Genomic DNA, 27,041 nt, shown 5'->3' with positions numbered 1-27,041 from the left:
GTATCTCATCTTCCCTGAGGAAGTTCTTGTAGGTAGGAACCTCTTCATTTTTTTTTTTTTTTAATTTTTTTTTTTCAACGTTTATTTATTTTTGGGACAGAGAGAGAGACAGAGCATGAACGGGGGAGGGCCAGAGAGAGAGGGAGACACAGAATGGGAAACAGGCTCCAGGCTCTGAGCCATCAGCCCAGAGCCCGACGCGGGGCTCGAACTCACGGGCTGCGAGATCGTGACCTGGCTGAAGTCGGACGCTTAACCGACTGCGCCACCCAGGCGCCCCAACCTCTTCATTTTTGAAACCCTCACAAAACTGAAACTGAATCTTTGTACAAAGCAGGAGCTCAGCACATGTCTGCTGAATCAAATACTCTCACCTCCAAACAGGCTTGAGAAGTAAAGATGTCCAGGCACCCTACCCTAAGGAACAGAAAGCAATACTGCTAATAAATACATACATAAGATTGATAAACTTTACCAAAGACTCCACTCACTTACCAATGGCAAGGAAAGACCCACCCACTAGAGATGTCACACTCGGTTCAGGTGTAAATTCCATGTGCGATCAGAGGAGCTTTGTTAAATTTTAAGACTGAAAGGTATTTGTATGAAGAGTGTATGGATGGAGATTGTGCTTTCTTTTAATTTGGTAAATGTCATGTCTATTCAGCCTTTTGAAATTAAATTTCAGTTCTTTATATCAGTGAGAAACATCCAAAATATTGCACATATGGTGAGAATAAGAGCCAAGGCTTGTAGTCAAGGCAGACTAAGAGTTTTTGATTTGAGGTGAAAATATGATTTCTTTGGAAATCCCTTCTAATCCTCTGGTAGGCTTTCTTAATTTCCTCCAGTGACTCAAATATTTTGAGAGCATATGTAGGCCGAGCCATTGGAGCATTTAGAAATAATAACTGTACTTTGGGTATCCAGCTCATTACTGTGATATTCCTTGAGAACAAAGGACTCAGAAAAGGGATTAAAAAAAAAAAAGTGCATTTCATTCAGGTGCATTAGATCCTGACTAGGGAGCTAAAATAACCCATATTCAGGGCTCTTCAAAGTGATTATGCTCTGCATTTTCTGCAGAGTAGCTGTGATCAGGAGAACGGGGTTAAATAATCCCACCAATGATCATCTTTTTTCTCACTTGCTTTTTCTTGTACTTTCTTGTCATTATAATTGATGCTTTCTTGCCTGTATCTATTGTTAATAAAACAGCTTCTTTCTTTTGGTGAAGGGGAGAGGTTAGATATGTGGCCTCTGGATTCCTGATGATGGACAAATATTCACACATGCTGTCTACTGCTGGCAAAATAACCCAGTGAAACTGAACATCCAAGGTATGAGGCATCTGTGTTTGAACACACTGCACAGGACATGAAACTGTCAGCCACAGTCATATGGGAAATGAATTCTTTAATAAAATATAATGTTTTATACCTATGTGTAACCACTAATGGAGCAGTTGCTTTCATTAGAATGAAAAATAATTCTGAGGTAAGACTAGAGTATTAGCTGCACATGTGAAATCCATTCTCTGCTATTCATATTCAATTTTGTGTAGGAAAGAATTGAAGCCAGAAGGGTACAAAGTGCCACAGGAGGTCATTTAAGTGGTTAATTGATACAAACAAGGACTTCAATAGTAGAATCATCCCAAACTTTGTAAAAAGAAAGTACATGGCCATGAGAAAAGATGTTTTCTTGTCATCTTGTGACAAAAGAATGGTCCTTTTTAAAGATGTATAACACATTTTTGTTTTTCCATAATGATTCTAAATTCACTGGCCTTTTCTGTGACACTAGCAGCTATTTAAAATAAAGGTTTATCTCCTTCTTCAAGGCAAAGGTGATATTTTATCAACGAGAGAGAAAATATCTGCTTTTCAAAAGACCTCTTGCTATGGAGAAACATCTTGAAAATGGGTGTTTGGAAATGTTTCTATCATTATATGATTTTGTTGTTGAAAACAATGTGTCTCAACCACAAAAACCTTGACAGTTCTGTACTTCAAAAACCAGAATTTTCTAACTGGTATAAAAGTTTCCAGAAGAGAAAGTCAGTGGGTTTGATTAGTTTGTAAGAACTAATTGACATCAGAGATGCTGGGAATTTATGAGCCTAATTTCAACAAAAGCCTTTGCATAATTGGTGGTTGGGATTAAAAAAATCATAATTTTTTTTAAAAGTGAAAGCCAAACACTTATTTTTAAATGTTAATTAAATTATATTAAATGTTAATGTTTAATTTATTTTTGAAGGAGAGAGACACAGAGTGTGGGCGGGGGAGGGGCAGAGAGGGAAGGAGACACAGAATCTGAAGCAGGCTCCAGGCTCTGAGCTGTCAGCACAGAGCCCAACTCAGGGCTTGAACCCACAAACCACAAGATCATGACCTGACATGAAATCAGTTGCTTAACCGAGAGCCACCCAGGCACCCTGAAAAATCGTAATGTAGAAAGTGTCTTTTTATCCATTGGGATCTATTGTCATAAGAGTTAGGTTTTCAGCTATGCAGCCATTAAAACCAAGTATTATATGTGAACATAGGATCCAACATGAATTTTTGTGTCATAGAATTGAAGTTTCTTAAAACAATGAATAATAAATGAATATCATTCAAAAATTTTAAATATTTTATTAATAATTTTTAATAAAGAACAAAAAGGGGCACCTGGGTGGCTCAGTCGGTTAAGCGACCAACTTTGGCTCAGGTCATGATCTCACAGCTCTTGAGTTTGAGCCCCACATCAGGCTCAGTGCTGACACAGCTCAGAGCCTGGAGCCTGCTTTGGATTCTGTGTCTCCCTCTCTCTCTACCCCTCCCCTGTTCATGCTCTGTCTGTCTCTCAAATATAAGTAAACATGAAAAAAATTTTTTTAAATGAAAAGATTTTAAAATTAGTCATAAATTTAAAATATTAAAATATTTAAACTCATATAAAATGTTTGAAAGATTAAAATGTTACATTCATATAATTTATAAATATAATTGTGAATGTAATTTATAAATAAAAAATTATTTATGGAAAGTGTAGTTAAATATTTTTACTATTAGAGGTATGCAATCAAAAAAAGTTGAGAGATCACTGTTCTATACATATAACTGAGTCTCAATCCCAGATTCCCAGGAAAGAGATGATTGGTTTAGTTGGGTCAGATGTCCATCTCTGATCCAATCATCTGTGGCCCAGGGAGGAAGGTGGCATAATTACATACACATCCAGAATAGCTGGGTGGTCGGGAGTCCAGTCATAACAATTACAAGATTTTGTGGGGAAGCAACATTTATTATCACATGAAATATTGTCAAATTTGTCCCCTCTCATGTATCTATCTTGCTTAATACCAGTCTGACTCTTCTCACCTTACAACATATTTTCCCAGTCATTTTTACTGATGAATATTGTAAACTTTGACGGTGAAAATGCAAACTCAATGTAAATAGATTGTGAAGTGAAATTGTCACTTTTGCAACATTTAAGGATTTCATGAGGTTAAAGAAAATGATGTTGGAACATTGCTCAGATCACATACAAATGAAGTTTGGGAAAGTCAGATAAGTTAACAACTGAAGAGAAAACTAGTAAGGGTTATGACGTATGAGGTTATAGATGTTCAAAGCAAATGATATGAATAGCAAAGGTAGGTGTTGATATTGGTAAATTAATATGTCCTTAAGTATTCTGAGAAGTTATCCTCTTTATAATCTTACTACAAAAGTTGATCATGAAGTGAAGGAAATTATATAATGTTATTATACTCTTTTTGTTGGAAAAGTTATGTCTCCTAATATAAATATTTTAGTTGTTCAAACTCAAATATTTGAGTTCTTCAGACTTAGTATATAGTGTGCCAATTAGAACCTAATTAAAAAGTAAGATAAAACAAACTTATTTACTTAAATTTTAATTTTATTTATTGAAGATAAATCCCTAATCCAATGTTTCCCCCCGCTTATTTACTATGGGATTTTGAGGATCTGATGCTCAGTTTACCGGCTATAGGGCTGACCTCCTGAGAGCTGTGGGTGGGAAGTAGTGTTTTGTACCTACCCCTTTGCACCTTCTTTAGCTAATTGCTAATCATTTGCCAATTCATACCTAATCCATCTTGAACCCTAATCCTTCACGGTCTTTCTGGGTGTCTGATTTGTTGATGTGAAAAATTAATTTGAGCCAAGCTATTTATAAAAGACAACAACTCAAAAATTGCTCTTTTCTGAAAATAACTTTGTTCAAATAGTAGCCCTCAGTACCTAAAACCAAGAGGTGAAATAGGAGAGGTTTGGGGATTATAAACAGGGGGGCCTTTTCTGCCTCCTGTTGCCCTTTGCATAAAGACAGTTCCGCTGTCTCTTTATCTCTGCACTGTCAACTCCAATACCTTTGTGTGCCCCTGGGGTGGGATCTTTGCACACTCATGCCCACATTGACATTTTGGCCCTAACCATCCCAGAGACTAGGAATGGCAAATAGATTTCATCTCATGCGTCAGCTCCAATCCATCGAGAGTGACTCCTGGAGAGCTACAATGAAAAGTTTTCTGGGATCATGTCTGGTTCAGCAGGAAAGACTGTATCGATTAATTAATGATGTCTGCCCTGGTCACTGGAGGTGGGGTGGTAGCATACACACCCATTCTTCCTAACTTTGTCCTAGATTGTACCATGGCAGTGAATATTTCTGCACCATGTCACAGAGGTCATTTATTACCATTTAGTTCTTTAGTATTTACCAAGGCTCAGGGTTTACCATTAAGTTCTCATGACCCCCAGCAGGTCCTAGTGTGCATCTTGTGTATATGCCTATGACTGTGCATATAAGACTAGTAGCACCATCTTGATGTACACAGAATGGCCCATTATTTCTACTTATGCTAAATACAGTTGATTTCATTAAAGGGAGTCTTCCTTTCATTAGAGAGCACCAAGGTATGAAACTGTCAAGCATCATGCTCTAGATACAACGAATATTTCAGATTTGGTTCATCCTTTAAAACATACCCAGAGTAGACATTTCTGTGCAACTCAAGCTTATGGAAGATATTATCATTTTTTTACCCTTTCACTTCCAACATGATGAGCTTTTATACCTTCTGTACTGTCAGAGGAATTTGAGCAGCTTACAGAGTTAGAAGCTTCAGGAACAATTCTGTTAGGAAAAAAAAAAAAACAAACCTGGGGGGAAACAGTAAGGGCTATAGACCCTTATTTTAGCCAACACACACAAGAACATTAGGAAGTAAATTTTTGCTGTGGTTTTATTGGACTCTAGTTAGCTTCACCCCTGAGCCCCAAGGTCCCTATGGGAATGAGGTGTGCCTCATCAACATGTAATCTTTTTAAAGCCTGCACTCTCCTGGGACAGTCTCAGAACACTATTGTGGTTAAAATAATACAGTCCATCATTTAAAAATAATTTCCAAAGGTCTCAGCCCTTCTCTTGACTTTCTTGAACTCTGAAAGGGGAGATAAGGAGACCATAGTAATATATCTTTAACATCTCCTTTTCTCTTCCATCCATTTCCCTTATTCTGAAGCAGCTCCCCTATCTCCTTTACCTCACCCTCCCACCAACAGCCCTGCACCCACCCCACCAGTTCTTGCCCTTCTGCATCCTCACCAGCACCTTTCCTCTGCATTACAAGGTCCAAAAGAGCTTGCTTATTTATTTATGTATATATTTTTTTAACGTTTATTTATATTTGAGACAGACAAAGACAGAGCATGAATGGGGAAGAGTCAGAGAGAATCTGAAACAGACAATCTGAAACAGGCTCTGGGCCCTGAGCTGTCAGCACAGAGCCGGATGCAGGGCTCGACTCACGGACCGCGAGATCATGACCCGAGCTGAAGTTGGACGCTTAACCGACTGAGCCACCCGGGTGCCCCGAAAAGAGCTTATTTAGCCAAGCAGGACTGGGAGGTGAGGTGAGAAGGGTCAAGACAGAACTCTCTTAAGCATCAGAGGAAGAGAAAGGTTGAGAACCAACATACATGAACTATTTCCCTCTTATCATGTACTTAATGTACATTCCTTAGAAATTCACTGTCAGGTTGTCAAATCCTGGATGATGGGAAAGAAGGCTTGGATGACACCTTTCACACTGAGCACTCTATAGTCTTTCATACCTCTCACCCGGGTCTGCCTTTGGGATGCCATTGTTTCCTGCTATGTCTCTGAGGGTTAAGAGATACTGCTCTGCGTACCCACCAGTCTGCTCCTGAGATGATGGCCTGTTCCCCATTGGCATTGAGGGATGTCCCCTCTAGATGGCACCTTTTGAGACAGCTGTTCTTTCCTTTCTACTCCTCTATGTCCTCTTCCAAAGTGGGTCTTGAGTTGCACATTCATTTGGTAATTTAGCTCCAGAGTCTATTTTATTACAGTGTGAGGCAATTTGGGGGTACACAAGGGGGTAAATTACAGCTATAGAACCTTACTAAGTAGTCCATCACTTTTACAGTCTCTCCTTTGTGTCATTCCTAGAGCTGCCTTTAAGCCCAACTCTGACCTCACTTTACATGCAGCCTCTCAGGTGGATTTTAATGTTTTCTCTTCTACCTTCATTTCTACCTTCTTGACTGAGTCTTCCTTTTATTAGTCTTCCCAGGAGAATTTCCCTTTGCATGCTTTTCCTTGATCTCAAATCTTTTCTTTCTTTTTAAAAACAAAACATTTCCTCATTATATATGGAAGTCAAAGATGCATGCTCACCATGGAAATTAGGAAAATACAGAAAAGTGCAAAGATAAACCATCCACTGTCATAGAAATAACCATAAAGTTTGGTGAATTTACTTTGCTTTTATGTAATTGCAAATAAGCTGAATATTCAGATCTGTATTCTTTTTCCTTATCTTTTCTTCTGATTTAGTCTATAACAACCCCTAGCAAAGTCATGATGTTGTTACTGCTTTGTTATTTGTGTGTGCATGTTTGTGTATGTACATACATGCCCACATGCACACACACACACACACACACACACACACACACACCATAACTGGTGTCTTTGGGTCAGGTGCTGAACCCTGGGACACTCTACAACCTGACACACACAACATTATGTTTTGGCCTCCTTTTACTAGACAGTTATTTTGTTCTTACCTGTTCTGCCCCGCTTCTCAACCTTTATAGATATATGTGGATTCTGGTTGATTAAAGGAATTATTGGATGGTGTCCAAAGCCTAACTTAATATTGGCTAACAGATAATAAGAGGGTGGTCCACTTTTCAATAATTGTCTATTGATCCACTTCCTGTGATATTTGGAATTTCAGTTTCTACTCTCCTCAGTCTTAGCTCAATTGCTTATTCCTGAGTGCCTGCAGCCTCTATCAATTGCTAGGAAACAAGGTCTGAGCACCCAAGGAGAGTTTCCTGTTATTCTTTTGTAAAATGATGGCAAGGAGATTTGATAAAAGCTGAATGAATTTTTAGTCTAGGATGTTCTGTTCTTAAGCTATAATTGCTGTTTTCCATTTAACTCTCAAAGTGATTCTGTCAAACAAAAGAAACTTTAGTCTTCATGTGTGTATTATTATTATTTCCTAAAAAATTCTCCTTTAAATGTATGATTAAAAAAAGATCTCTGCATCATTAAAGGTGATTTTCTTTTGTCTTGGAACTGGTTTTATATGAATGTCAGGGGAAAGAGGCACTTTAAAAGTGAGCCATGTGGAATGTGCTTATTCCACAAAATGAGATACATTTGATTGCAATAAATATAAAAACCATGAAATAAACAATTAAAAAATAATTTTAGAATTTAAGAATGCTGAATCAAACTCTTGGTTATTAAGGTTTATTACCTAAATGCTGTCCATTTGATCTTCAAAATTTAAAATCACTGAGGTTAGCATAAGAGAGTAAGGATTAAATGGTATTTGGAGGGATTTAAGTTAGACATTAGAAGCTTTGCAGAATTCAGAGAAACCAGTATCCATGGTCACAGATGAGAGGAGCCTTATCTTGGGATCTGTTAATAAGTGAGTAGTCTGTCTCCTTGTTTTACCCTTAAGGAATCAACATTATAATTCAGGGACGTATCTTTCTAATCAATTATGTGCCCTGCAGGGGACTATGATTCTTGGTTTTGAGTACTTTAATCTGGTGAGAGATGTTATAAGATGAATGGAAAATAAATATGGTTTCATGAGTTACATTTTTCCTGCTGTCATATATACTCCAATGAGCTAAATTACCTCCACGTATTCAAGTGGAAAAATCAGGTTCAACATGTACTACACCGAATAGCCATAGGGTATTTATCGTCTATCATATTTTCTTCCTTTGCACAAGAGAAGCAACTTGAAGTTACTGATGGATATATGCTAGAGGTCCCCATAGATCATGGATATCCCAGGGCAACAATGCATGAACTGAAGTGAGAATCAGGTAGAAGGGTTGGAATGAAACTTGCTTCTACTCATTCCTTGCTTTATTGCTATTCAGTGGTGTTGGTCCGTGAGGGTATAGCTCTCTTTTTTGCCCATGTCAGAATTGGAAAGATGTAAGCTGCTCTCAAGCCTAAAAGTGTGCTGCTGAAAGTGGGTAAGGAAGCAGAATATCAGCAGGTCAGAAGGTGACTGAGTTCTGTGAGGATAGGGCCCAGGTAGGCCTTGTTCTTTGCTGTACCCCAAGTACCTAGCCTAGTTCTGTCACAGCACCGGCACTCCGTAAGTACAGTTGACCCCTTGAACAATGTGAGGGTTAGGGGCGCCAACCCTCCCCCCAGCTGAAAACCTGTGTATAACTTTTGACTTGCCCAAAACTTAACTACTAATAGCCTACTATTGACTGAAAGCCTTACCCATAACATGAAGAGTTTTAACATATTAACATATTTTAACACATATTTTATATATATAGTATATATATATAAAACACAAAATATATATAAAACACATTATATATAATTATGAAAAATTATATATAATTATATATAAATATATAAATATAAATATATATTTAAGTATAAATATATTATACTTAATATAATAAATTTATAGAAATAAATTATATTTAATAATAAATAAATATATAAATATATAAATATATAATTAGATATATATTTATATATATAAATTATATATATATAAATAATATATAATATAATTACATATAATGTGTTTTATATATATTATGTGTTTTATATATATATACACATTATATATATATATATGCTTATAGTAAAGAAAGCTAGAGAAGAAAAAGTTATTAAGAAAATCGTAAGGAGAATATACATTTACAATACTGTACTGTATGTATAAAAAAAAATCTGCATGTAAGTGGACCTGTGCCATTCAAACCTGTGTTGTTTCAAGGGTCAAGTTTACTATTGAATGACTAAAAGTGTTGATCACTCCATGACCAAACTTATCCCCTTCCTTGAGGGTCCTTGCTGAATCTCTGTGTAGAACCTTTAGAGATCTCTATATTAGAGCATTCAGTCTTTGCCTGGCCGACCAGAGGTGTGGCTCTACTGGCTGGCTTTGGGAATACAGACAGGGGACATCTGCAGATGGTTTTAGAGGAAGCCAGGGTCAAGAACCAATCTGATTTCACTACCAATCTGCAGGGCCTGGGTGAGAGGAAACTCAGGTTGGAGGCACAGAGATGGAGCAGTGGACTAAGATTGACTAGGAGACAACCCTGGACAGACTCTTGAAGTGGTAGATGGACAGGGGGCTTTCATGAGGCAAATTCATCCTCATCCAGGATACCCAAATTCTGAGGACATAGAGTATGTTTGGGTTGAAGCTTTTTACTCATGACTTCTTGATGTGCTCATCCCTGCCCCAATCCTCTCAGGAATTTGCTTTATTTCCTGCCTCAGGCAACAAGACCCAGGGAGTCCCCCAGGAATCCAAATAAAGTTCAGACTTTCCTTTCCCAAGCAGAGCAGCAAATTCTAGAATTGACTATGGCTTCAGCAGGTACCATCAAAATGTTGCTTCAGTAATTCTAGCTCCCCAGGACTCCCAGAAGGCTTGGGATTGAAGCCAACAGTCACAGGCTGAGCCCTCCAGGAAGCAGGTTTGTTGTTATTACTAACTCTTGGGATTCATAAGCTGATCCCCACAGCTTTTCCCCTTGGTGGCTTCTGAGGGCATGGGGGTAAAGACTTCATGCTAGATAGTCTTACCTTAGGCTCCGTGAAGGCAGCACTCACAGAACCTTTGAGCCTTTAAAGAATTGCCATTTTTGATGCCAAGTGTATCACTTGAATACAAGGAGTTTAACAGAATTAGCAGCAGTCTTCTTTGTCTGATGCAAGATGGTTTTTAACCTACAATATTTTTAGGATCCTGCCAGTGTATCCTCAGGCTCCTTGAGGCAATTAAACCAGGCCCATGGCAATATGCAGACTGCCTTGCCTACTTCACCAGAGTTTGAATTTTTTAAGAGCACTTTCTCATCCTGTCTGGAAGAGATGGGGTGCAGAGAGAGAAAGCTTCCAGTGGGGGTCCTTTTGAATTTTTAGTTACATACTATCTTTGGCTATAGGCCACGTTGGCAATGTTGTGACAGAGCCCAAGTACTCCCCAACAACTTCATTTTCATCCAAACCAGCAAGGTTCAACTCAGTGGGCAAATCCAGTAACTAGAAGAAACTACATAAACTGTTAAGCCATAAACTGTTAAGGGAGCAATCTTACTAAAAGGTACCTTGTTGACCCACATGGAGAAATTTTGGCAATGGAAGACTCAGGACCTTTTTAAGCTTTTCGTAGACCCTCCTAGAGACTTCATCACTTATGCCAAACATATTAAAATGTACCCACATCTCAATTAAATGTAAAAATTTCCATGAAGTATTGAAAGGATTTTTATAATTTTGCTTTTGAAATTATTTGCTTATGAATGACTTATTAAATTTACAGTTGACTATGTCTTATCACTCATTGTGCCTACTCAGAAATTCTTGTAAAACAAGAGAATCTAATCCACAATTTATTTGCATATGTAATGAAATTTTTTATGAATTATAAATTTAACAACAAAGTTGACATAATGTTACATTTTATAGGCAGTTAATTAAATGCTTATTAATTTCAGTTTGCTTTTCTGTAGCTTGGAGCCAATTCATTTTTTATTTTTTTTGCTATTTTGTTTTTATTTTTTACAGGCCCCTGGAAAGCTGTGGGCCTCAGGCACAGGACTTTTTGGTTCAACAGATAAAGTAGCCCTGAGGGAATGATTCTAATGTTTGGCTCAGAAATAAAGTTTTAAGGGTACCGGATTGTTGTTTCAAAGGTTAACTCTGTCACGTCAAAGAGGAATAAGACAAATTCTGTGGTACTCCATAGGATGGGAGTGAATAAATCTTCACAACAGCACATCAAAGAGGCTGTCCTAGGAGATATGGGACCTGGAAGTGTTCAGCATGAGCTGGAAGATCTTTTCATAGAGGCTGCGAGGATGGAGAGGGTCAAGGGGTTAGGGTCAGAGGATTTGACTTTAAGTCCCTGTGCCAGTCATTACCTGTGTGACTTTGAGCAAGTCACTTAATCTCTTTGTATTTTTGTTTCTTCATCTGTAAAAAGGAATAATATTTATTTCATCTGTTATTGTCCCTCACCTATTAAGTGGAGATGTATTCCTGCTTCACTTATCACAAAGGTTTGCTGAAGATCAAAATGAGATAATTTCAAACTTTTAGACAAGGTTATAAATTCTATACAAATGTTAAGCTTCATTCAAATGTTAGTTAGAATTATAAATCCAATTCTAGGATACAAATGGAACACCTAGTAGGATGGGAAGGAATCTTCAAAATGAGTCATTTAAAATTTGTTATTGCTACTGACAATAATCTTAGCATAAAAGTAGAAGAAGGGGTTCATGGATGGCTCAGTTGGTTAAACATCTGACTACTCTTGATTTCTGCTCAAGTAATGAAAATGCTAAAGAAAAATGCCAGGAACAGATTGCCAAGAGACGGAGGCTGTCTTCTCTGAGAATTTGTACCTGCAAGTCTGCATCCAGTGAAAGAATGAGATTTTTCTAAGAGTAACAAATAAGATCAGACATCAAAAAACAAAACAAAACTTAAAACACTTTGGAGAACCCAGTCCTACTTATATACGGTAAGTCAAAGCTCTATAAAGGTAACCTAATATGCACTTTGAGTTTTAGAAATGAAAAGATTAGAATTAACAGGATTAGAGCTAAAAGATACTGGACATTGAGACCCAAACTCTTATTTTATGCATAGAAAGATGATGTATAAAGTAATTGAGTGACTTGCAAAATGATTTCAACTTATTTAATACCCTGCCTGGTTTCATAAAGAATTTCAAGTGGATTATAAGAATAGGTACAATGAAATAGGAAAATCTAAAGTACAACCAATGCCGTGACCATGGAAAATAAGATGAAGTATAATGACCAAAGGAAAGGGAAAGTGGACTTATGGTGGTAATATATAACTTTCATAGAGTTATTAAAAATTAACAATAAGTTTGGCTGAGTTTGCTCGTTAGCCAAAGCAAAACTGGAAATCAAGCCAGTGATGGAACCAGCATCAGAACCCCACCTTAGACCGGTTTGTTTTTTGTTCCATTTAAAAATTGTTTTTTATTGAATTTATTTCTTTAGGTTTAAAAATATTTTTTGTTTGGCATTCTCTTTCTTCTCTCCATTGGTTCAGTTTGTGGGGATGGCCTTTGTGAGGAGAGTGAGAGCTGCTCCATGTGTCTAGCTGACTATGGGAAATGTCTACTTCCTGTAGATGACTGGGTGATGATTACCCTTCTAATCTGCTTGGTCTCTACTGCCTCTGCCTTGACCATTCTGGTAAGAATTAACCAACATCTCATGACAAGTTTTCCTTGGTTATTTGTTCTTTATGTCTATTATTCTCTGTCAGGATTTGATATCTATCTTCTCAGAGTTCCCTATTGTCAAGAGTCTTTGAAGTTATATAATCCATCCCCATTACTTAAAAATGAGGAAACTGAGATCCAAGTATGTGAAGTGTCTTGCCCAAGGCCACGTAGCAGCAACTAACCTTTACTGACTATCTACATATGTCTTATTTCTCACAGCAAACCCTGATAAGTAACTATGATCCTTTTTTACAGATGAAGAAAATGAAGCACAAAAGATGAAGTGCTTTGCCCAAGGTCACAAGAGTAATCAAGGGAGCTAGGATTTGAACCCAGTCTGTCTAGTTTCCAAGTTTATTTCTTTGTACAACCTCCCACCCAGGGTTGCCTCTTAAGATGATGACAGAGCTTGCATTGAATCCAGTTCTCTGAGTCTCATGCTCTTTCTGTCACATTTTAGAGAAGACAGTATTGGACCTTAAATTCCCCTTAGGCTGAAGAGGTGTGCAAGACTAGTCTTAGAATTTGGAAAGGTCTGCACTGAACTTGATTATCACTGAGCTTGATTATCACTGTCTGGCCCTGCTTTTTGGGGATTGTTTCTTTGGCCAATGGAATCAGTCTTTACAGAACTTTCTGTTTTTCAAATGGAGTCTTTGGTGGCCTAAAGCAAATGATTTATATGTATGGTTCTCAGCCATGCTATTAGGATGCACTGGTATGGGATAATGAATCATGAGGTGCCAGTAATTAATAATAGTTAAACTAATCTGAGACTGGTGCACCTAGGGATTGCAGAGTTGGCAGCTGGGGCTTCTTTGCCTCTCTCAGAGTCTCTGTGAAGGGACCAGGGCATGCAGTACATTCTGTATTGAGGGCATTGTAGCTAAATGGTCCCAATACTATATCTGCCTCAAGCAGTGAACTTTAATGAGTATATCTTTCCACATTGTGTAGAGCACTGTACTTTCCTATTCTTATTTTACAAAAGGCAGAATATGTCTAATGGGAGAGAGCAGAGCAAGTGATGTTAAAAGGACAACACATACACATATCTGTATCAATGATTGTCAGTTAATTGGTTCCTTGAATCTTTGTTGACACTTGATATTATGCAGATAAGGGGATAATCACCTCATGGTTCAGTCCAACATGGAATCCAGTTCAATGCATAACAGACCAGCAAATAATAATTACAAACAAATCAAAGCATTCTTGTTTTTCCTGAGAATGCAGGGCTTCTTAAAAATCCTATTTTTTCCATTTCAAAGTATCTCCCCAACACTGTAGCTGCTCCAAAGTTTCTTTTTTCTCCCAGTATAAGCTACTGCCCAGGTCTTTACCCAGCTGAACCTACATAAAGTTGCTTATCTCTTCATTCTCCCTTCTTTGTTCAGCTCTTCATTATATAGGTCAGTGTAGCTTTTTGGAAACTTTAATTTTCCTTCTCCCCCATTATCTTGGTTCTGTGCAATAAAGGTCTAGGAATGGATCAGGAAATTAAGGTAACTTCCTCCTTACATGGGAGTTGGGGGAGTGGTTTGGGGTTCTGGGGCTACTTCTGCATTTTTTTTGTCCCCTGACAAATCAACTTCACATGCATCCACTGTAGCAAATTTAACATCTCAAATTCTTACCAGCTCATGGTGAAATGCGTGGGCTCCTCCTGTCACTTGGTGTGTTATCTATAAAACTGACAACAAAACTATTATTAGGAAGTCTCAGTTACCCCCAAAACCTATATAGTATATTCTAAAAGTCAATGGTTTGGCATTTTCTATTGTTTTGGATTGTGGATGCTGATGTTTTCCTCCCTGGGATAGATAACAGAGCTTGTTGACCTGGAGGCAAAGTGTGTATGGGGGTGTGTGTGACAGGAATAGTTCTGTTATGCCCAGAATTCGTGATCCCCAAATACCGCCAGGGAGCCGAGTCTGATGTAAAAGCAAAAGAGCCTTTATTCGAGCTAGCTCGAGCTCAATCCCCTAACTGCACCGACGCAGCGGTGAGATACCAGGGAGAGAGCGAGTTTCAAAAGCACAAAGGTTTTACTGGGGCCTAGGGGCAGTTGGTGAGGTAATAGCTGTGGCCTCAGCCGATTGGCTGGGGAAGGGTCGTGGCCTCCGCCGATTTGCTGGGGAAGGGTTGGAGTCCTGTTACGCAGGTCGCTGGGCGTGTTTTGATCAGGAAGTTTGAACGGGTGAGCGGGAGGCTACTCAAGGGGAGGAGGCGTGGTCTAGGTGAAGGACACAGAACAGGATGGAGTCGGCCGGCGTAGTCCCGCCCTTTCAGTTCCTTGAAGCTTTAATAAGAGAATGGAAAGGAATTCACAAGATTGCTAAAGAACGATTATAGAGAAGTAGGGACAAATTAGGAGGAAGAATAGCAATAGCTTTTGAAGGGCTAGAAAACAGAATAGTTTATTTTGAAGCCGGAAAATACAATCTGTCAAAATGAAAGATTGTGATAAATCTGAAATAAAGTCATGTGATATTTAAAAATTATATTGAATTCTCAATTTTTTTGTTCTCATTTATATGGCTTTTTAATTTAAATCCTTCTTAAATCCATTGTGATTGACTATGCTAATGGATACTGATGAAGTTTTGGGGTGATGGGGGATTTGTGGGGTCTGGAGCTGACGACCAAGAAAGAATTCTTAAAGACGTCTTTGGTGCAAAAAGGTGATTTTATTAAAGCATGGGGACAGGACCCAATGGCAGGAAGAGCTGCACTGTAAGTGTGGGGGGTGACCGTTTTATGTCCGGGGAGATAAAGTCAAGAGGGAATTTGCCAAGAGGCTTTCACATGCTAAAGACTTACTGGAGGCCTAGCTGTTGTCAAGCTAAGGTTGTTTTTCCCTCTAGCAAGGCCTTAACATTGAGACAGCTGGGGAGTTCTTGGACTTGAGGCTATTGATGGGGTTGCCTTTTTCTGGTCAACTGGTGGAGACTCTTATCAGTTTAACCATTTGTTTTTTGTCCTTTCTTGTTTTTGGGTAGCCAGGAGTGTCCAAGGAATACCATACATGTCTCACCTGGGAGGGGGTGGGAGGGTGCTAGTTTGTATTTTGCCCTTGTACCATCATCTTATTGGTAGTCTTACTATTGCAAATGATGAATAATTAAGTATTGATTTTGTGCTGAATTTTACAGTTTTGATTAATTTTTACTGTAAAACATTTCAATCATATTTCAATTTTTTTTTTAGTTGTTTAGGTATCTTTTCTTTTGAAAAGTGGTTTCAAAAGATGTTTTTGGATAAAAGTTGGAGAGTAGATTTCACTCATATCACACAAAGTTTGTAAACAGCCAGAATCAGAGTTTTCCCCCCATGTCTCTCATAACTCATGTTCACAAATGTGGATCAAAATTGGCTGACATTAGAGTAGTTAGGATCTGACTGCCTAGGTTCATGCCATTTGGTTCTGATAGTCTGGTGCCTCTGGTTCTTAGGCCAAACTCACAGGGGTAACTGGAGATTACCATGATTTAGACAAAGAGGAGAGTTGGGCCAGTGAGTATTTAATTCACCTTCTGAGAAATGCTGACTGGTGGTTAAGATGAGCGAAAGATCACATTTATGTCACACTTCTAACTTTTGCAAGGACACTGTTGAAGGTTATAGATCTTGTTCTCTCTCTTTTTTAATAGTAACACACACAAAAAATAAAAAATAGAAAAAAAACCCCAGGAGAAATGGACAAAAGATAAAATCTCCCTTTGGAGGCTGATGAAAATTGTCAGATTAGATGGGCTCTTTGGGAATCATTACTTCTTATAATGCTCTGCAAATACCCAGAGAGCACAGGAAATCACATGTCAAGGTCACTCTGCTCAGCAGAAAATTTCCCTAATACCACATAATAATGAGCAAAACGAATGCAAATGAGGTTTTGACCACCAGCCCACCTCATTAGGACTATCTGTGCTCCAGCTCTACTTTTCCTACTTTTTCTGGGAGGTGTGTAGCCTTAGTTCAAAGGGCCCAGCACTTTTTTTTTTTTTTTTTTTTTTTTGGGCCCAGCACTTTTGACAATGATGGTTGGTGCTTTTCTGTTGAAATTCTGTTGGCTTAAGCAACCAGATTCAGGATTGGTGCCTCCAGGTTAGAGCTTCCCCTCTGTCCCTCGATCCACACCCCCACCCCAGTGGGTCTCCTCCCCCCGCCCTTCCCCAAAGGCAGATCAGATTTCCCCTTGGGATCATGGAAACCTGTTGTACCTAGAAAACCAAAACAGTGAGGGCTCTGACATTTCAGGCACAAATTCTGTCTTGATATTCAGAATGATCATGTCCCCAGTTATCTTTGGAAAGATAATCAGGCTCCTAGCTAAGGTGGAAGAAAAATACTATCCCAGATTCATATGCAAAACAGAGTGATTGGAGTGCCTCTAAAAGATAAACTAGTTGAGTTTTTACCAAGGAAAGTCATTAGTATTTCCAGGTTATTTTACCCTATATTCTTATGGACAAGAAAGGGAACTCATATTCAGTAGGTGACTACTTTGTACCAGGTGCTGTGCTAGATGCTTCATGTATGCATTTTAACCCATAGCACAATCCTATCAGAGGGTGTCATGGGGTATCATTGTCCCCTTTTAGAAAGAAGAAACTGAGGCTCAGAAGTTGTCACTTGCTCAGGAACTTACAGTTGGAGTTGTGGAGTTGAAATTCTAACCACCTCTGACCTTAAAGCCTTATTCTCTCTTAAGAGGTTCTTTCTGGAAAAAAATATAAATAAATAAATAAATAAATAAATAAATAAATAAATAAATAAATTTTAAAAAGTAAAAATTGTAAAATATACCATTGGTCACTTTGGTGCTGCCTGGTGTCCTTCCAGAGCTGTCTGTTTAGCTAGGAACTAACTCTTTAGGTAACAGTTGGAAACCTCACTGGAGTTATTGAAAGGGATGTTGGTTAATCAAATGTTTACTCTGTTGTAGAAGGTATTTGTGCATCTGATAAGGCAGTATGTGCCAGTAGTGGTTTGTGTATTGCCGATGAGAAATTAAAAACAAAAAAACAAAAAAACCCCACAAACTTTAACAGTTGTGTATTTATTTTAATACATATTAGAAAAACAATAGCCAGAAGGCAGCTTGTGATTTCATAGATATTGTTTAGACATGGTTAAAGAAAATAAATAAGCTATTTTACAGAAATACATGAAGTAGGTAATAGTGGCCCCAGATAAAAAATTGTGATGGTAGCATGTGTCTGATGATGTTTGGGAATCATCACAATTAGGAATGACCAAATAATGTTAATGTTTCTCCCAACACTGAGGGACAGTGAGCCTAAGTAGCCTGTGGTCACTGTGTAATTACCCAGAGATTATGTTCTACAGAATAGAATCCCTAACTAGCTTTGTCTGCTACCCAGCCCATTCTTGGGGCACCACATTCCACTGCCAGCTCATATGAAAGCAGGGAATTCAAATTAATTTGAGCCTTAGCCTATCCAAAATCTAATTATGCAGAAAAATGTAATACAACAAAAGTGAAAGAAAAGGATTTTTAGATGGCCCAACGTTTGGGATTCTGAGGATGATGGTTATTATAAATAACTGTATAAATGGCATCTGTTTGCCAAGAAACTGTACCTCTTTTTAATTCATTTTAGGCAGTGACAGAAAATTATTTGAACTCAGGTTCCAGTCCAGTCCCAGTTCCATCATCAACCAGGTGTGTGATCTTAGGGTGGGGGTGGGAGGCTTGTTTTTAAAGATACTTTCCCTCTCCAGAGATTTGTGAACAACAGGTCATACCTATGCTTCAGTGTGCTTTGATGACTTATTGGTTTTCAGAGAAGCCCTCTGATTTGAAAACAAATCAGGAACTCAGAGCTACATTTTGGGTAGCATCTGGGTAGGAGGCAGCTAAGAAATACTCAAGTTAGGATTGGGTTAGGCAGTAATGTTTAAATGATTTAGGAGACAGGAATATACGTTTACTGAACACTAAGTCTATTCAAGGCACTTTGTATCCTACCTCACTGAATCCTCAAAATCGTTTTTATGGATAAGGAGATTGAGACTAATACCAATATTGAACGATTACATTGTATACCTGAAACTAATATAATGTCATGTCAGTTATATCTCAATTAAAAAGAAGAAGAAAGAATGGGGGGTGGGAGGGAGGGGAGAGTGGGTGATGGGTATTGAGGAGTGCACCTGTTGGGAAAAAAAACATTAAAAAATTTTAAAATAAAAAAAAAAGAAAGAGAGAAAGAAAATTGAGACTCAGTTTAAGAAACTTGCATAAGGTCACCCATCTCCTAAATGGCAGACTTGAGACTGAATTCAAGTCTGATGGGTGGTAATCACTATGCTTTATTTCCTCTTAAGGTTTTAAATAGGCATGGGAGTGCAACCTGCAGATCTGGGTTCAGAATCCTGTAAGTTTAGTGCAGGGGACAAAAAGCAGTCAGCTGTGGAAGACCTTCTAAGCAGGCTGAACTCAACACTGGCAGAAAGGGGTGACTGATGAGGAAGAATAGATGGGTCATGTTTTTCCTGGTAGACTTGCTGGATTTAAGGGTCCATGGGCTCAGCACAGGCTTGGGGAACAAGTGCCTGTGCTCAGTCAAACTGGCACAGGTGGCAGCAGGAGAGCCTGGGGATCCAGGTATGATGTGACCAGACATCTGAGGTAAAGCCTAGATTGCAGATGGCAGAGTCTTGGGCCCAGAGGCCCCAGGGAGTCCACATCAGTCGAAGGCCTGCCCTGCTTGCTTCTTAGGAGAATTCTGCATGTGGGAGTGATTGGGATCTAGAGACCCTGGTTTGGTCTGAATGGCTTTCTAACTGATTGGCTATGGAAGGTGGCTTCATTCTTTCTCTATTTCTATCTCTTGGTTAAGAGCTCAGAATCCAAGTCACGTGGACCCAGAGTAAATTTTTCACTAGTTGTGTGATCTTAGGCAAGTTACTTACTTGCTATCAGCTTTAGTCTACTCAACAGTAAAATGAGGATAATAATGGTGTCTCTTTATAGGGTTGTTATGCAGATTAAATGAGATAATATAGGCAAAGCACAGTGACTGGCTCAATAAATGTAATTATTGTTCTTATTACATGATAATACTTATGTGGGATTAAGTCTTTCCACTACCCAGTGACTTGGACTATGTATAGCCAGATATTTCATTTTAATCAACAGTACCATACCATTATTTGAGTTTAATCATATGTCAGTTTGAGTCTAAGTTCATGTTCAGAATTCTTAAAGATTTGAGGAAATTATTATGATTATAAAATAGCCAAATCCCCCCCATTCTCCTAATCCACTTGTTCTCCTCCTCTGGACCATCTCACAGTTCAGAAATGGACAAGGCCTCCATTGCTCTGGGCTATGTCTCATCTCTTAGAGGACAAAGGCCTCCCCTTGTGTCTCCACATACAAATTGCCCTGCAGGCCCCTTCTTGTTGCCTGCCTGAATTTCCAGGGAGCATGGAGGGTTATTCATAGTGGCTCTGACCATGTGCCTGACGACATAGATATATTTTTAGTGTCTTCTCCCTAGAGTCTGGCTGAAAAGGTCATGCCTATCTTTTTATGCCTAATGTCAGCTTCTGAATAAACAGGGTGAACTCATTTCTGTTAAAAGGGCCCAAGCAATGTCAGGTTGTTGGTTCCCCCTAACCCATTTGGAATGTGATTTTGCTATTGACATGTAAGGAAAGTGCTTTGTAAACCCCAAAGCAGTTTATAGAAGTTCTTGTGAAGGAGGAGAGTGAGGGTGTCAAAGAGTGCCCTGGAGAGGAGGGGTTAGGTAAACTGAGGTAGCTACAGAGGGGCTGAACTAGGACCATTGAGAGATAAATATAGGGAGAGGTTTTGGGTACCATGTTTTCTACTTACCAGAGCTGTGTAGGTATGGAGCAGCACATTGACGGGGAGGGCGTCGCCCTTGCATGTATTCACTGAAGCAAAGACTGGAAGGCCTCAACCAGGATGTTGGTGGCTGGAGTCCTGTGAGAGCAGGTGATTGGATGAGATGGACTGAGGGCCCTTCCACTGCTGAGATTCAGTGATTCTGGAGCGCTGAGGGTGAGAGCTTTTCTGCATGTTGGGTCTGGACACTGAATAAAGTGGATACTAAAATAAATATATATATATATATAGTACAGCAGCCTTGAAAGTAAACCTATTTGTGGCCACATTTTCCTGACAGTGATTTTGTATTTCACTTTTCCCTTGTCTATTTGTTTTTTAATGGTTATTGGCTTATTTAGTTGTTTCTTTTTAAAGTTTATTTATTTATTTTGAGAGAGAGAGAGAGAGAGTGAGAATGCACATGTGCAAGTGTGGGAGGGACAGAGAGAGAGGGAGAGAGAATCCCAAGCAGCCTCCCCATCGCCAGCATACAGCCTGACATGGGACTTGATCTCACAAACTGTGAGATCATGACCTGGGTCGAAATCAAGGTTGGATGCTCAACTGACTGAGCCACCCAGGCACCCCTGGTTTATTTAGGTTTTAAAAAATTTCTTTCCTTAAGTCAATTTTGGTAAGTAATATTTTTATAAGAGTATCATTTAAAAATGTATTTGCATAAAGTTGTATATTTCTTATGATTTTTAGTATTTACTTCTTCTAGAGTTATGTCCTCTTTTTCATTTCTGGTATTTTTTTTTTTTACTTTTCTTCTATCTATCTATCTATTATCTACCTATCTATCTATATATCATATAATTGACATGTAACATTATATTATTTTTAGGTGTACAACATAGTAATTTGATATTTTTATATATTACAAAATGGTCACCACAAGTTTAACACCCATCACCTTGCATAGTTACAAACATTTTTTTCCTTATGATGAGACCTTTTAAAATCTACTCTCTTAGCAACTTTCAAATATGCAATATAGTATTATTAACTATAGACATCATGCTGTGTATTACGTCCCCGTAACTAATTTATTTTATAACTGGAAGTTTGTGTCTTTTGACCCCCTTCACTCCTATCCCCTATCCACTGTCTCTGGCAACCACAAATCTGATCTCTGTATCTATGAGCTTGTGTGTTTTTTGTTTTTAGATTCCACATATAAATGAAATCATACAGTATCTTTCTCTGACTTAATTTTACTTAGCCTAATGTCCTCGAGGTCCATCCACATTGTCGCAATGGCAAGATTTCCTTCTTTCTTATGGCCAAATAATAATCCAGTGTGTGTGTGGTGTGTGTGTGTGTACCAAATTTTCTTTATCCGTTCATCCATCAATGGACACTTAGGTTGTTTCCATATCTTGGATATTATAAATAATGCTACAAAGAACATGGAGGTGCCAATATCTTTTTGAGTTAGTGTTTTTCATTTTCTTTGGATAAATACTGAGAAGCGGAATTCCTGGATCATAGAGTAGTTCTATTTTTAAATTTTTGAGGAACATCCAACTGTTTTCCATAGTGGCCATACCAATTTACATTTGCACCAATTTATGTTCCCACCAACAGTGCTCAAGTGTTTTCTTTTCTCCACATCCTTGCCAACACTTATTTCTTGGCTTTTTGATACGAGCTGTTCTGACTGGTATGAGGTGGTATCTCACTGTGGTTTTGATTTGTATTTTCCTGATGATTAGTGATGTTGAACATCTTTTCATGTACCTTTTGGACCATATGTATGCCTTTGGAAAAATATCTGTTCATATCTTCTGCCCATTTTTTTAGTTGGATTGTTTGTGTGTTTTTGCTATTGAGTTGTATGAGTTCTATTTATATTTTGGATATGTAAGTCTTTTTTTTTTTTTAAATTTTTTTTTTCAACGTTTATTTATTTTTGGGACAGAGAGAGACAAAGCATGAACGGAGGAGGGGCAGAGAGAGAGGGAGACACAGAATCAGAAGCAGGCTCCAGGCTCTGAGCCATCAGCCCAGAGCCTGACGCGGGGCTCGAACTCACGGACCGCGAGATCGTGACCTGGCTGAAGTTGGACGCTTAACCGACTGCGCCACCCAGGCGCCCCATGGATATGTAAGTCTTATCAGATACATGATTTGCAAATATTTTTTCTCATTTAGTAGATTCCCTCTTCATTTTGTTGATGGTTTCCTTTGCTGTGTAGACCCATGTCTTATTTTAATCAGGAATTTCATTTGTCTGCTATAATGGTTAAGCAAAATAGGACTAGGGGTGCCTGGGTGGCTCAGTCGGTTAAGTATTCGACTTCAGCTCAGGTCATGATCTCACAGTTTGTGAGATTGAGCCCCACGTCTGGCTCTGTGCTGACAGCTCGGAGCCCGGAGCCTGCTTCAGATTCTGTGTCTCCCTCTCTCTCTGCCCCTCTCCTGCTCACACTCTGTTTCTGTCTCTCAAAAATAAATAAAGATAAAAAAAATTAAAAAAAAAAAAAGCAAAATAGGACTAAAATAAAATTATTTTCATTCTGCCCCCAATTTCAATAATAGATTCATTTCACTGGATCTTAACCTGTCAGATTCCTTTTGGCATATTAGAAAACTGAGGGGTAATTAAGTGACTTGCCTACATTTTATAGGGGATGAGCAGCAGGGCCCAGACCTAAACCTTCTGGCTCCTGATATATTGCTCTTTCTGGTAAACCAGATTGCTCCTGCTGTGGGCATTAAGAAAGCTATGAAAACCAGGGTACTGAGCTGAGCAGAAGTAACATACAGCCAAGAAGGCAGCCTTTAGGCATAAGCCCTTCCTCTCTGGTAAGTCGCTTGTATGTTGTAGATGCTCTGCAGATTTTTCTTGAATTAAACAAAGTAATCCTGTCAGTGCCTGGCACCAAGTTAGTACTCCATAAATGGTTATTGAATGAAAGCAACACAACCTTTAACGGCTTAATGGAATTAACCATCAAAGTTCAGGACACATGAAAATACCCATGGCTTATTTTCATATTTTCTACTCCTATAATTGTGGGTAGTTTCAGCCCTGGGATGGTAGCAAGGCTTCCTGCATGCTCTGAGGACTCTGGTCTTAACCTCCATTCTGGGCTTGAATGAAGATGAATTTTTCTTTTCTTTTTTTAAAAAAATGTTTATTTTGAGAGAGAAAGAGAGAGAGGGAGAGAGAGTGGGTAGGGGCAGAGAGAGAGGGAGAGAGACAATCTCAAGCAGGCTCCATGCTGTCCTCACAGAGCCTGATGCAGGGCTTGATCTAATGAACTGTGAGATCATGACCTGAGCCAAAATCAAGAGTGAGATGCTCAACTGACGGAGGCACCCAGGCGCCCTGAAGATGAATTTTTCTGAGGATGCTTCCTACAAACAAGGGTATTAAGCCCAATAAGAGCTCTGGTCATCCAGGTTGAGTCATTAGTAGACAACAAGCTGGCACTATCCCTGGCATGGGAGCCATGCAGTCTCCTTTTGTGATTAACCTACTGTAGCTTAGTGATGATCAGCAGAACTTCCAGTCCAGGGAGTGGCTAGACTCCAAACCCAGATCCTTGGAAGCTTCTAATTGGGCTCCACCTGTCAGGAGGTAATAGAGAGAGACTTACTGATATTTTTGAAGTGCAACTTTTTGATAAGGTAAATAGCATATCAGAGCTCTCTCATTTTGCAGCCCAGTCTACAGCAGGGTTATGAAAGGTATTTATAGCTTTCATAACTATGCTCTTACTCCTTCCTTATTACCAAATAATCCTCCTCTGATTTTGTCTGTGAATCACCCAGGACTTGGAGTCATTGTGATTGGCTATGAGAGGGGCTTCAGTCATCCTAAAGATTCCTGGATAGCTTGGGAGAAAATGATAGGATGTAAAAAAGCTGTTTTCTTCTACACACACACACACACACACACACACACACACACACACTTCTTGGTTTGGGGACTTGGTGAAAGAAGTGTTAGTAGATGGAATGATATTTAGATTTTTAGATTTTTATTTTGTGCCAGGAGTGCTAAGAAAAGATTACTGACGTCAAGTGAACAGTTCTAGGAGTAGAGTGAGTGGTCACAGCTAGAAGCTCTACCAGCCTTTGAAGATGCGGAGACATTTACATCCCTGTATCTCTCAGTGAGGGAGACAAGATGCCAGGCACAGAATAGTTTTGAGGAGCCCTGATTTTGCAGTTAGGCTAATTCAGTTCAAATTATGCCTCTGTTGCTCATTAAGTGGATGACATCAAAATCCCATAACTTTTGAGCTTTAGTTTTCACATTTGTTTTATAGGGCTGATGGTCTAAGTACTTCACTGGATTGTAGTATATTCTAAGTGTATAGATGGTGGCAACATTATTATGAATTCTAGTACTAACTAGCTGTGCAAACTTAAGCAAGTCTTAACTTGTTTGGGTCTCAGTTTCTATATTCAAAAGGCATTAGAGTAGATGATTCCTTATGTCAGTCAGTGTCCAGTCAGGAGATAGAAACCATGTCAGTTATTTTAACAGAGAAATTACTATAAGTAATTTTTAACCAGGTAGTAGAGAACTGGAAAAACAGTGAACACAGCAGTAGCAACTGCAGAAAGCAGCTATCACCCTTAAGTCTGGGGGAAGAGAGGGAAGAAGTTGAGACTGTTAAAACTTAGAAGGTTAGAGATAGAGACCATGCTTCTCAGTTCCAGTAGGTCCTGGTATTTCTGGGGAGGGGAGGGTGGTATAATGTGGCTGGTGCTGAGAAAATTGCAAACAGAATCTCTGTGCTATAGGAATAAGCTGCTGAGGACCTGCTGATCTAATGGGAAGCAGGCAGGAAGTCGTAGGCTAACCCTCCCTTTTTTAGGTCTTCCTCTAGCACACTGTTCCCCACAACCTCCGTTGGAAAAGCCTCACCGGAAGCAACTGGCAATAAAGAAGTGGGCGTGTGCAGGTCTCATCCCTAGCATCACAAAGCTGAATGTGAAAGGGTGGGCTTCGAGCTGAGAGGAATCAGCTTAATAACTGGTATAATCTTTTTTTTTTTAATTTTTAAAATGTTTTTATTTATTTTTGAGAGAGAGAGACAGAGTGAGTGGGAGAGGGGCAGAGAGAGAGAGGGAGACACAGAATCTGAAGCAGGCTCCAGGCACTGAGCCGTCAGCACAGAGCCCAACATAGGGCTTGAACTCACAAGCTGTGAGATCATGACCTGAGCCAAAGTCGGATGCTCAACCGACTGAGCTACCCAGGCATCCCACTGGTATAATCTTTAAGGTTTCTTCCAGGCTAGAGTCTGTGGGTCAGGTTCTGAAGCCCATGAAGAACTCTGTGGGTTCTTGGAGAGTCAACATGGTGTGGTAGAATGACAATGAGTTTTGTAGTTGTACAGATTTGGATTGGAAACCTATCTCTCTTACCAGCTATGGGATGTTGGGCAATTTACTTGGAATTTCTCTGAGCCTTGTTTCCTCCTCTGTAAAATGATGATATCAAAACCTATCTCACAGGGTTATTGTGATAACTAATAAGAATAAGCCTGTAAAGTGCCAGGTGGGGGTAGCTATTATTATTACTAAGGATACTTGTTTAATGAGTGTCGGCTGATTGGTTTGTTCCCTTTGTTGGTTGCACAAACTGATGTCACTGTTTCGTTTCTTCCACTCAGATGTGGCTTGCTGGGCCATGATGGGGAGCCTGGGCAGTGGGTCAGTGGGGCCAAGGAATCCTATGGTACCTGGGACCCCAGGGACAACATTTGTGTACTTGTAGGAAGCAGTACTTCACCCAGACTGGGATCTAGTAAGCTGGTTCCTGAGGGTGTGTTCAGTGTCAGGCAGGGACATGTACCCATTATTGTGCTAAGCTTGAGCTACAGCCGGTAGGCTCCTTGGATGCTATTCAAGTCAGTGGCAACAACTTGGTTTCCTAGGCAATAACTGCAGACTAGGAGAATCATTTACAATCTTTTCTTTCCAGTCATCATAGTTGATGTCCTCTTATTTTTTCTAGGTGAGCTCTTAGACTAGAAATACTAAAGAAATGTAGAATATTCATATTATTGATGCATTAATAACTAATATTTATTAAGGACCCACTTTGTGCCAACTATTGTGCAAGTCCCTTTATGTGCATTACCCCTAATCTTGAATCCTACAAGGTCATTTTTATTTCCCCAATGTTATCTGCAAGGAAGCTGAGGCACAGACTGGTAAATAAACTTGCCCATGGCTTTCAAAAAGTATAAAGTGGAGCCAAAATTAAAACCTAAGTTTCTTGGATTCTTTTTTTTAAGTTTTTATTTATTTTTTATTTTTTTTAATGTTTATTTCTTTATTTTGAGAAAG

General features: G+C 39.0%; 1 long non-coding RNA gene across 1 annotated transcript; it reads left to right on the top strand.

Moving 5' to 3' along the window:
• The first annotated feature begins 1,241 nt into the window (after positions 1-1,241).
• LOC124525892 (uncharacterized) lies at positions 1,242-22,681 on the top strand. The gene is made up of 4 exons (XR_006965580.1): positions 1,242-1,340; positions 11,904-12,097; positions 12,661-12,806; positions 22,648-22,681. It is a non-coding gene; the product is annotated as an uncharacterized LOC124525892 (long non-coding RNA).
• Positions 22,682-27,041: the final 4,360 nt, after the last annotated feature.

The sequence above is a fragment of the Lynx rufus genome, unplaced genomic scaffold (assembly GCF_022079265.1).
Source record: "Lynx rufus isolate CCGP_SWC_20201006 ecotype Redwood Valley unplaced genomic scaffold, mLynRuf1.p SCAF_10, whole genome shotgun sequence".
NCBI classification, from domain to species: domain Eukaryota; kingdom Metazoa; phylum Chordata; class Mammalia; order Carnivora; family Felidae; genus Lynx; species Lynx rufus.
This window is presented reverse-complemented; position numbering and strand designations above follow the sequence as displayed.